General features: G+C 46.7%; 1 long non-coding RNA gene across 1 annotated transcript; it reads right to left on the bottom strand.

Annotated features, from left to right (window-relative positions):
* Positions 1-9,665: 9,665 nt before the first annotated feature.
* Positions 9,666-10,618, bottom strand: LOC134929211 (uncharacterized). Its single transcript, XR_010178385.1, has 3 exons — positions 10,550-10,618; positions 9,829-9,892; positions 9,666-9,759 (listed from the first exon to the last, which is right to left on the bottom strand). It is a non-coding gene; the product is annotated as an uncharacterized LOC134929211 (long non-coding RNA).
* Positions 10,619-10,973: the final 355 nt, after the last annotated feature.

Below are 10,973 nucleotides of genomic sequence, written 5' to 3'. Positions count from 1 at the left end.
TTGGCAATGAGCATGAGACCCCTGACAGGATTTTTTTCCCCTGTGGTGGCAAATGTTTGGGCATGCGGGTTGCAAAACTGGGGTATAAGGTAGTCTTTTCCTGCAAGGTCATGTCCCTTGCAGCAATGCCTTGCCCCTTACAGCGAGGCCACACACCCTTTATTCTTGCAAAGGATAATTTTTTTATTTTTACAACGGTGCCCCCCCCCACACTGTAGCTCCTCCCACATTACCCACAGTTATGCCCAACGCTGCCAACACACGGGAGTTCCTGCACCTATTTTTCAACAAAATCGGTGTTGCAAGTTTTTTTTTTCTTCCACCACTTTATCATCTTTCTCAGCTGTCTTCATGCTATCTCTGTCTCCCTCTTCCTATTATCTCACTTTTGCCCATCTTCCCTCTTCCTCCCATTTTCTTACATCTCTGTCTCTCCCACTCTTCCTCCCATCTCTCTCTCCCCTCTTGTCCCATCTTCTCTCTCTCTCTCTCATCCCTTTTCCTCCCATATCTGCAGCTGTGTACTGCAGTCAGTGCTTGGAACACTGGTATCTGGATGAAGGCCATGGCAGTTCCAGGGGAAGACGCCTCCATTCAGCTTTTGATGTTGACATTCAGTAGTTATGAGCAGGAGTAGAGGAGAAGCAGTGTTGCACTGTAAGTCAGTCCTAGCAGCCACCAAGAGCTGAGGCATGACCTCCTCTTATCTCTAGTGTGCAATTGCTAGACTGACATAGGGGAGATGTAGTACACCTTAGAGAGAGATACAGCGGAAATAGATAAATTACCAGCCACTTAGCCTGTAACATGGCAGTTAGGTCCTATGGGCTAGATGCGTCATCACTTGGAGAGTGATAAAATGGAGAGAGATAAAGCACCAACCAATCAGCTCCTAATTGCCATGTTACAGGCTGTGTTTGAAAAATTACAATTAGTAGCTGACTGGCTGGTACTTTCTCTCTCCAAGCGATGACGCATCTAGCCCTCGGTTTGAAAAATGACAGTCCGGAGCTGATAGGTTGATACTTTATCTCTCTCCACTTTATCACTCTCCAAGTACATCTGCCCCTTAGGCTGCTAATATTATAGATATACAGTACACATAAAGTGTAGAAATTGATCCAAATATTTCAGTAGATAACTATAGTTCGTGTATGACACAAATCCTTTAAGCTAAGCATGCATGTTTTGGTCAATAATGGCACTCAATCCTGTTAGTATCCCTTAAAAACAAATATTTGCTGTTGCACAAGGACTTTTGAAACAAAAACTAGGACATCAAAGAAACATGTTTGCTCATGCCATAATAAAACATTATATTTTGTGCCAAAAAGTATCAATCCCAACTAGTTATTTACATACAGATGCAAAAGCAGTCTTAATTCTATGCAAATAAGCATACTTTTGAAGTGAATTTTAGGCATATAAACAAAAATAAGAATTTACTTACCGATAATTCTATTTCTCATAGTCCGTAGTGGATGCTGGGGACTCCGTCAGGACCATGGGGGATTAGCGGCTCCGCAGGAGACAGGGCACAAAAATAAAGCTTTAGGATCAGGTGGTGTGCACTGGCTCCTCCCCCTATGACCCTCCTCCAAGCCTCAGTTAGGATACTGTGCCCGGACGAGCGTACACAATAAGGAAGGATTTTGAATCCCGGGTAAGACTCATACCAGCCACACCAATCACACCGTACAACTTGTGATCTGAACCCAGTTAACAGTATGACAACGTAGGAGCCTCGGAACAGACGGCTCACAACAATAATAACCCGATTTTTGTACCAATAACTATGTACAAGTATTGCAGACAATCCGCACTTGGGATGGGCGCCCAGCATCCACTACGGACTATGAGAAATAGAATTATCGGTAAGTAAATTCTTATTTTCTCTAACGTCCTAAGTGGATGCTGGGGACTCCGTCAGGACCATGGGGATTATACCAAAGCTCCCAAACGGGCGGGAGAGTGCGGATGACTCTGCAGCACCGAATGAGAGAACTCCAGGTCCTCTTTAGCCAGGGTATCAAATTTGTAGAATTTTACAAACGTGTTCTCCCCCCGACCACGTAGCTGCTCGGCAGAGTTGTAATGCCGAGACCCCTCGGGCAGCCGCCCAGGATGAGCCCACCTTCCTTGTGGAATGGGCATTTACATATTTTGGCTGTGGCAGGCCTGCCACATAATGTGCAAGCTGAATTGTACTACACATCCAACTAGCAATCGTCTGCTTAGAAGCAAGAGCACCCAGTTTGTTGGGTGCATACAGGATAACAGCAAGTCAGTTTTCCTGACTCCAGCCGTCCTGGAAACCGATAATTTCAGGGCCCTGACAACATCTAGCAACTTGGAGTCCTCCAAGTCCCTAGTAGCCGCAGGTACCACAATAAGCTGGTTCAGGTGAAACGCTGACACCACCTTAGGGAGAAACTGGGGACGAGTCCGCAGCTCTGCCCTGTCCGAATGGACAATCAGATATGGGCTTTTGTGAGACAAAGCCGCCAATTCTGACACTCGCCTGGCCGAGGCCAGGGCCAACATCATGGTCACTTTCCATGTGAGATATTTCAAATCCACAGATTTGAGCGGTTTAAACCAATGTGATTTGAGGAATCCCAGCAGTACGTTGAGATCCCACAGTGCCACTGGAGGCACAAAAGGGGGTTGTATATGCAGTACTCCCTTGACAAACTTCTGGACTTCAGGAACTGAAGCCAATTCTTTCTGGAAGAAAATCGACATGGCCGAAATTTGAACCTTAATGGACCCCAATCTGAGGCCCATAGACACTCCTGTTTGCAGGAAATGCAGGAATCGACCGAGTTGAAATTTCTTCGTGGAGCCTTCCTGGCCTCACACCACGCAACATATTTTCGCCACATGTGGTGATAATGTTGTGCGGTCACGTCCTTCCTGGCTTTGACCATGGTAGGAAAGACCTCTTCCGGAATGCCTTTTTCCCTTAGGATCCGGCGTTCAACCGCCATGCCGTCAAACGCAGCCGCGGTAAGTCTTGGAACAGACATGGTACGTGCTGAAGCAAGTCCCTTCTTAGCGGCAGAGGTCATGAGTCCTCTGTGAGTATCTCTTGAAGTTCCGGGTACCAAGTCCTTCTTGGCCAATCCGGAGCCACGAGTATAGTTCTTACTCCTCTACGTCTTATAATTCTCAATACCTTGGGTATGAGAAGCAGAGGAGGAAACCCATACACCGACTGGTACGCCCACGGTGTTACCAGAACGTCCACAGCTATTGCCTGAAAGTCTCTTGACCTGGCGCAATACCTGTCCAGTTTTTTGTTCAGGCGGGACGCCATCATGTACACCTTTTGGTCTTTCCCAACGGTTCACAATCATGTGGAAAACTTCCCGATGAAGTCCCCACTCTCCCGGGTGGAGGTCGTGCCTGCTGAGGAAGTCTGCTTCCCAGTTGTCCACTCCCGGAATGAACACTGCTGACAGTGCTATCACATGATTTTCTGCCCAGCGAAAAATCCTTGCAGTTTTTGCCATTGCCCTCCTGCTTCTTGTGCCGCCCTGTCTGTTTACGTGGGCGACTGCCGTGGTGTTGTCCCACTGGATCAATACCGGCTGACCTTGAAGCAGAGGTCTTGCTAAGCTTAGAGCATTATAAATTGCCCTTAGCTCCAGTATATTTATGTGGAGAAAAGTCTCCAGACTTGATCACACTCCCTGGACATTTTTTCCCTGTGTGACTGCTCCCCAGCCTCTCAGGCTGGCCTCCGTGGTCACCAGCATCCAATCCTGAATGCCGCATCTGCGGCCCTCTAGAAGATGAGCACTCTGTAACCACCACAGGAGAGACACCCTTGTCCTTGGAGATAGGGTTATCCGCTGATGCATCTGAAGATGCGATCCGGACCATTTGTCCAGCAGATCCCACTGAAAAGTTCTTGCGTGGAATCTGCCGAATGGAATCGCTTCGTAATAAGCCACCATTTTTCCCAGGACTCTTGTGCAATGATGCACTGACACTTTTCCTGGTTTTAGGAGGTTCCTGACTAGCTCGGATAACTCCCTGGCTTTCTCCTCCGGGAGAAACACCTTTTTCTGGACTGTGTCCAGAATCATCCCTAGGAACAGCAGACGTGTCGTCGGAAACAACTGCGGTTTTGGAATATTTAGAATCCACCTGTGCTGTCGTAGAACTACTTGAGATAGTGCTACTCCGACCTCCAACTGTTCTCTGGACCTTGCCCTTATCAGGAGATCGTCCATTTTCTTCGAAGAAGAATCATCATTTCGGGCATAACCATGGTAAAGACCCGGAGTGCCGTGGACAATCCAAACGGCAGCGTCTGAAACTGATAGTGACAGTTCTGTACCACGAACCTGAGATACCCTTTGTGAGAAGGGCAAATTGGACATGGAGGTAAGCATCCCTGATGTCCCGGGACACCATATAGTCCCCTTCTTCCTGGTTCGCTATCACTGCTCTGAGTGACTCCATCTTGATTTGAACCTTTGTAAGTGTTCAAATATTTCAGATTTAGAATAGGTCTCACCGAGCCTTCTGGTTTCAGTACCACAATATAGTGTGGAATAATACCCCTTTCCTTGTTGTAGGAGGGGTACTTTGATTATCACCTGCTGGGAATACAGCTTGTGAATTGTTTCCAATACTGGCTCCCTGTCGGAGGGAGACGTTGGTAAAGCAGACTTCAGGAACCTGCGAGGGGAAACGTCTCGACTTTCCAATCTGTACCCCTGGGATACTACTTGTAGGATCCAGGGGTCCTGTACGGCTCCAGCGTCATGCTGAGAACTTGGCAGAAGCGGTGGAAGGCTTCTGTTCCTGGGAATGGGCTGCCTGCTGCAGTCTTCTTCCCTTTCCTCTATCCCTGGGCAGATATGCTTATAGGGACGAAAGGACTGAGGCTGAAAAGACGGTGTCTTTTTCTGCATAGATGTGACTTAGGGTAAAAACGGTGGATTTCCCAGCAGTTGCCGTGGCCACCAGGTCCGATGGACCGACCCCAAATAACTCCTCCCCTTTATACGGCAATACATCTTTGTGCCGTTTGGAATCTGCATCACCTGACCACTGTCGTGTCCATAAACATCTTTTGGCAGATATGGACATCGCATTTACTCTTGATGCCAGAGTGCAAATATCCCTCTGTGCATCTCGCATATATAGAAATGCATTCTTTAAATGCTCTATAGTAAATAAAATACTGTCCCTGTCAAGGGTATCAATATTTTCAGTCAGGGAATCCGACCAAGCCACCCCCGCGCTGCACATCCAGGCTGAGGCGATCGCTGGTCGCAGTATAACACCAATATGTGTGTATATACTTTTTAGGATATTTTCCAGCCTCCTATCAGCTGGCTCCTTGAGGGCGGCCGTATCTGGAGACGGTACCGCCACTTGTTTTGATAAGCGTGTGAGCGCCTTATCCACCCTAAGGGGTGTTTCCCAACGCGCCCTAACTTCTGGCGGGAAAGGGTATACCGCCAATAATTTTCTATCGGGGGAACCCCGCGCCTCATCACACACTTCATTTAATTTATCTGATTCAGGAAAAACTATAGGTAGTTTTTCCACACCCCACATAATACCCTTTTTTGTGGTACTTGTAGTATCAGAAATATGTAACACCTCCTTCATTGCCCTTAACAAGTAACGTGTGGCCCTAAAGGAAAATACGTTTGTTTCTTCACCGTCGACACTGGAGTCAGTGTCCGTGTCTGTGTCTGTGTCGACCGACTGAGGTAAAATGGGCATTATAACGTCCCTGACGGTGTTTTAGACGCCTGGACAGATACTAATATGTTTGCCGGCCGTCTCATGTCGTCAACCGACTTGCAGCGTGTTGACATTATCACGTAATTCCTTAAATAAGCCATCTATTCCGGTGTCGACTCCCTAGAGAGTGACATCACCATTACAGGCAATTTGCTCCGCCTCCCAACATCGTCCTCATACATGTCGACACACACGTACCGACACACAGCACACACACAGGGAATGCTCTGATAGAGGACAGGACCCACTAGCCCTTTGGGGAGACAGAGGGAGAGTTTGCCAGCACACACCAAAAACGCTATAATTATACAGGGACAACCTTTATATAAGTGCTTTTCCCTTATAGCATTTTAATATATGTAATCATATCGCCAAATCAGTGCCCCCCCTCTCTGTTTTAACCCTGTTTCTGTAGTGCAGTGCAGGGGAGAGCCTGGGAGCCTTCCCACCAGCATTTCTGTGAGGGAAAATGGCGCTGTGTGCTGAGGAGAATAGGCCCTGCCCCCTTTTCGGCGGGCTTCTTCTCCCGTTTTTCTGAGACCTGGCAGGGGTTAAATACATCCATATAGCCCCCAGGGGCTATATGTGATGTATTTTTAGCCATAAAAAAGGTATTATACATTGCTGCCCAGGGCGCCCCCCCAGCGCCCTGCACCCTCCGTGACTGCTGTGTGAAGTGTGCTGACAACAATGGCGCACAGCTGCAGTGCTGTGCGCTACCTCAGGAAGACTGAAAAGTCTTCTGCCGCCTGCTTCTGGACCTCTTCCATCTTCGGCATCTGCAAGGGGGGTCGGCGGCGCGGCTCCGGGACGAACCCCAGGGTGAGACCTGTGTTCCGACTCCCTCTGGAGCTAATGGTGTCCAGTAGCCTAAGAAGCCAATCCATCCTGCACGCAGGTGAGTTCACTTCTCTCCCCTAAGTCCCTCGATGCAGTGAGCCTGTTGCCAGCAGGACTCACTGAAAATAAAAAACCTAAAAACTTTTTCTAAGCAGCTCTTTAGGAGAGCCACCTAGATTGCACCCTGCTCGGACGGGCACAAAAACCTAACTGAGGCTTGGAGGAGGGTCATAGGGGGAGGAGCCAGTGCACACCACCTGATCCTAAAGCTTTATTTTTGTGCCCTGTCTCCTGCGGAGCCGCTAATCCCCCATGGTCCTGACGGAGTCCCCAGCATCCACTTAGGACGTTAGAGAAAATGTTAACTGTTCGATTGTCAGAGCAGATTAGGCAGCCGACTGGGGCCCAGAACACGAGGACGAACGTCTCTGGCCCCATCCAATCCTTGGGCCTGGCAGCAATTGGGAGATGAGGGAACTGGGCCCTGGTATGGTTGGCCGAAGCTTATCAGGGCTTGTCTTATTTGAAGCATACTTTGTTCTTTGTGAAAAAATGATCAGCATTGCAGCTGAGCAGATCTATGTAGTGTGTGGCTGCAATGATTGGATGTGTGGCTGCACACTTTATAGATCTGCTCAATTGCAATACTGATTATTATTATTTTTTTTACAAAGTACAAGTAACTACATATAGCTCTCATAGCTTTTATGCAGGATCAAATAGCTCAATGAGTAGGGTGTCTGGAATGCAACAGGTTGTAGGTTTAATTCTTGGGTATGACAGTATCTTAAAATGTGTTATTTAATAAAGGGTATTGTAACTGAATAGCAACGAGTTATAAAGTTAAGTGCATTAATGTGGTATAAAGAGGATTTGTGTCCCAATCCATTTCATCTATATAAAATGTGGGAAGGGACATCGTAGCATGGGCTCCCTATGGGATACTTGCATGTTCCTTATGTCCCTACTGGAAAACGGGAAAGGGGGCTCTAATTCTCTTTCTGGCCAGGGCACCAATTAGTCTAGTTACGACTCTGCCCTGTGGTCTCTCCAAATTCCTCTACCTTGCATCAGATAATAAAAGCTGTTCCCCTACACCAGGCATTCCCAACCACGGTCCTCAAGGCACACCAACAGTGCAGGTTTTAGTGATATCCAGGCTGCAGCACAGATGGTTAAATCAAAATAACTGAGCTACTAATTAAGTCACCTGTGCCGAAGCCTGGATATCACTAAAACCTGCACTGTTGGTGTGCCTTGAGGACCGTGGTTGGGAATGCCTGCCCTACACGTATCATGATTGTTGGGATCTTCTCCTGGCTGTAGGCTCACATTATTATTATTATTATTATTATTATTATTATTATTATCCTTTATTTATATGGTGCCACAAGGGAGATGCAGCACCCAGTTACAGAGTACGTAAACAAATAAAACAAGAAAACAGTGACTTACAGTTCGGAACAATATAGCACAAGTACAGCAGAGGAAGATCTAGACTTTTCTTTTAGGGGGTGCGATTTAATGATTTATCTTGACTACTCCCCTTTCTGGTCCCAGCTCCACCGCTTTGGCACCCCCCTTTCATATTCAAAAAAGGGGCAGTGCCCCCCGGACTATAGATCTACACTGTCTGAAAGACAGTCAATAGATTAGACACCATATGGTCGACACAAACAAAAGGTAGACATGCATTAAGTGCGAGCGAAGCAAAGTACCGTGCCCAAAGCCTGGCGATCGAAGAGAGCCTGTGAGAGTCTGATTTTCTACAAATTGTGCTCCCAGATGGCAAAACTATCCACACTACCCCCCCCCCCCCCCCCCCCAAAAAAAAAGCCTATGTCGACAATTTTGGGTTGACCATTTATGTACTGACTTTTTTGTCAGTGTCGACCTATTGACTGTCTATCTGGACAGTGTAGATCATAACCCTTCTTATCACACTAAAGGCCTTACCACTATTTGAAATCACTGTCTGATCTACTACAAATTAAACTGGTCAAAATCCACATTTAACTACAAGTAAAAACAAATTAGTTTTTTATTTGTAAACATAAAAAGTTTTCCAAAGCAAGACTATCATTAATTCCACACATCAGTGATAGCAGATTAGTCCAAACAATTCCATAGGGTTATACTCTGCAAAACTTCCACTGAGTCCACACAGGAGTGATAGCGAAGTAGTATACAGGATAGAATTTGTTTAAGTCCACACAGAAGTAAATGCAGAAGTCCATACAGAATTAGAAGTTCCACACAGAAGAAATAGCTATTCCACACAGGACTGTTGGTGCGTTCCACAAGGTACCTTGACAGGAAGCCGTTACAATACCGCTAGTCGGGATCCTGGCAATTACAATGACGCCGCCAGAATACCGACTAGTGGTGAAATGCCGATGCCGAAATACCGGCGCCACAGTCTATTCTCCCTCTGTGGGTGTCCACGACACCCATAGAGGAAGACTATAACCTGAGAATATAACCACCGTGCCCACAACGTGGCGAGCGCAGCGATTATATAACCTGATAATATAACCACCATGCCCGCAACACAGCGAGTGAAGCGAGCCCACAAGGGGCTTTCTAGCGATTGCCCCGCTGCCGGCACACTGGTGGCCAGGATGCCGCTGTCGGTTTACTGACGGCTGCCATTCCAGCCGCTGGTATTCCATACTGAATCCACCTTGTCATAGTATCACTCCTTAACCACAGCCATAGACTAATAGGCCCTACACACTCGGCGATGTGCCGCCGAGCTGCCCGACCGCCGATACGGGCGATCCGGCGGCGGGGGAACATTGACGGGGGGAGTGAAGTTTCTTCACTCCCCCCGTCACCCGGCTCCGTAGACTTGCAGGCAAATATGGACGATCTCGTCCATATTGGCCTGCATGCACAGCTGACATGGCACCAGCGATGAACGAGCGCGGGGCCGCGCATCGTTTATCGCTGGTGCCTCCACACTGCACGATATGAACGATATCTCGTTCATTAATGAACGAGATCGTTCATATCGTGCAGTGATATCGGCATGTGTGTAGGGCCCATAAGATGTCATACCTTGCTCCATCCAACGTGTCTTTTCCAGTTATGACACCATCATGCCTACTCAGGGTCTGTGCTGCAGATATCCATCTTCATGCTCTCCTAAATAAGTATATAACGTTGATGAATAAAGATTTACAGATAAAAGGAAACATAAACAAAAATACTTACCAAATGACACATGCTCAAACAGCTGTGTTTCAGACTCTGTTCCCTTCAGGCAGGTCAGTCCATCCTGAAGTCCATCCAGGTTCAAAGTTGTTGATTGAAGGGGTAAAAGAGAAACATTAGCATTACATAATCATTAAACTCTGTCTCAAATCAAAAAGCCTGTAATGCTGGGTATACACTGGATATTTCTAACATTCTCTAGAACCTGCAAAGTATCATGTGAGCATCAATTTCATAGCTAGGTTTTTGACAGACAGCATGATGCGTTGTCAAAGTGCACTCTGCCACCACCTGTACACTTGCTGCAGAGTCCGATGGTGAAAGACAATACAAATGAGTGGACACATGCAAATATCCACCCGGCTGCAACGTCAGGCACCATAATTTAGGCAATGGATTGTTAAGTGTCTATAAACTTAACAAATGTGAGTTATGTCGTCAAATAAGTCATACCTCTGATCTATCATCCTAGTGTGTACCCATCATAACCCAGGCTGTAAAAAACTTAAACATTATAGTTCATAACTGAGGAATATGCATGTTTGAGTCCAGCAGTTTAAATCTTATTTGAATTACTCATTTTACAAACATCTTCTTAACTATGGATAACCTTCAATAATGGACTTAAATGGCAGACATGGTTAAACTATAATCCAAAATAGATCAAAATGCATACCTTACACCCCCAGAAAACCAATAAATATTAAAATAATGTACTTACCAGCCGCTATGCGGCCTGACAACTGTTTTTCAAGGCTCTGGAGCAGTATGAGACAGGACAGCAGCATCAAAGTCCTGGTATAGGCAGTTGTTACCATTATGACATCACAGCATGATGTCACAGACAGATTGGACAGACAGACAGAAAAACACACAAACAGACCAATGCATTTTGTCTATGTATTTTCATGATTGGGGCCCTGGACCTGCAAGGGCTGGATTTTCTCACTTGAAATCCTGCCAGTATTTTAAGTTGGATAATGAAGGGTATGTGTAGCAATTTTGTTCCGGTTATAACACAGTGGGCGGTTCTGTTTCTGCTGACAGGCGTGGCTCGCTACCCCCAGGGTAGTAAGGCGAACTACTCTTTGCGCAGGTAAACCTGATTACTAAGGGCACGATATTTGCAATAATGGGGATAATTT

This window comes from Pseudophryne corroboree, chromosome 5 (assembly GCF_028390025.1).
Source record: "Pseudophryne corroboree isolate aPseCor3 chromosome 5, aPseCor3.hap2, whole genome shotgun sequence".
Taxonomy (NCBI): domain Eukaryota; kingdom Metazoa; phylum Chordata; class Amphibia; order Anura; family Myobatrachidae; genus Pseudophryne; species Pseudophryne corroboree.
The sequence above is the reverse complement of the archived record's forward strand: the minus strand, read 5'-3'. Positions and strand labels throughout refer to the sequence as shown.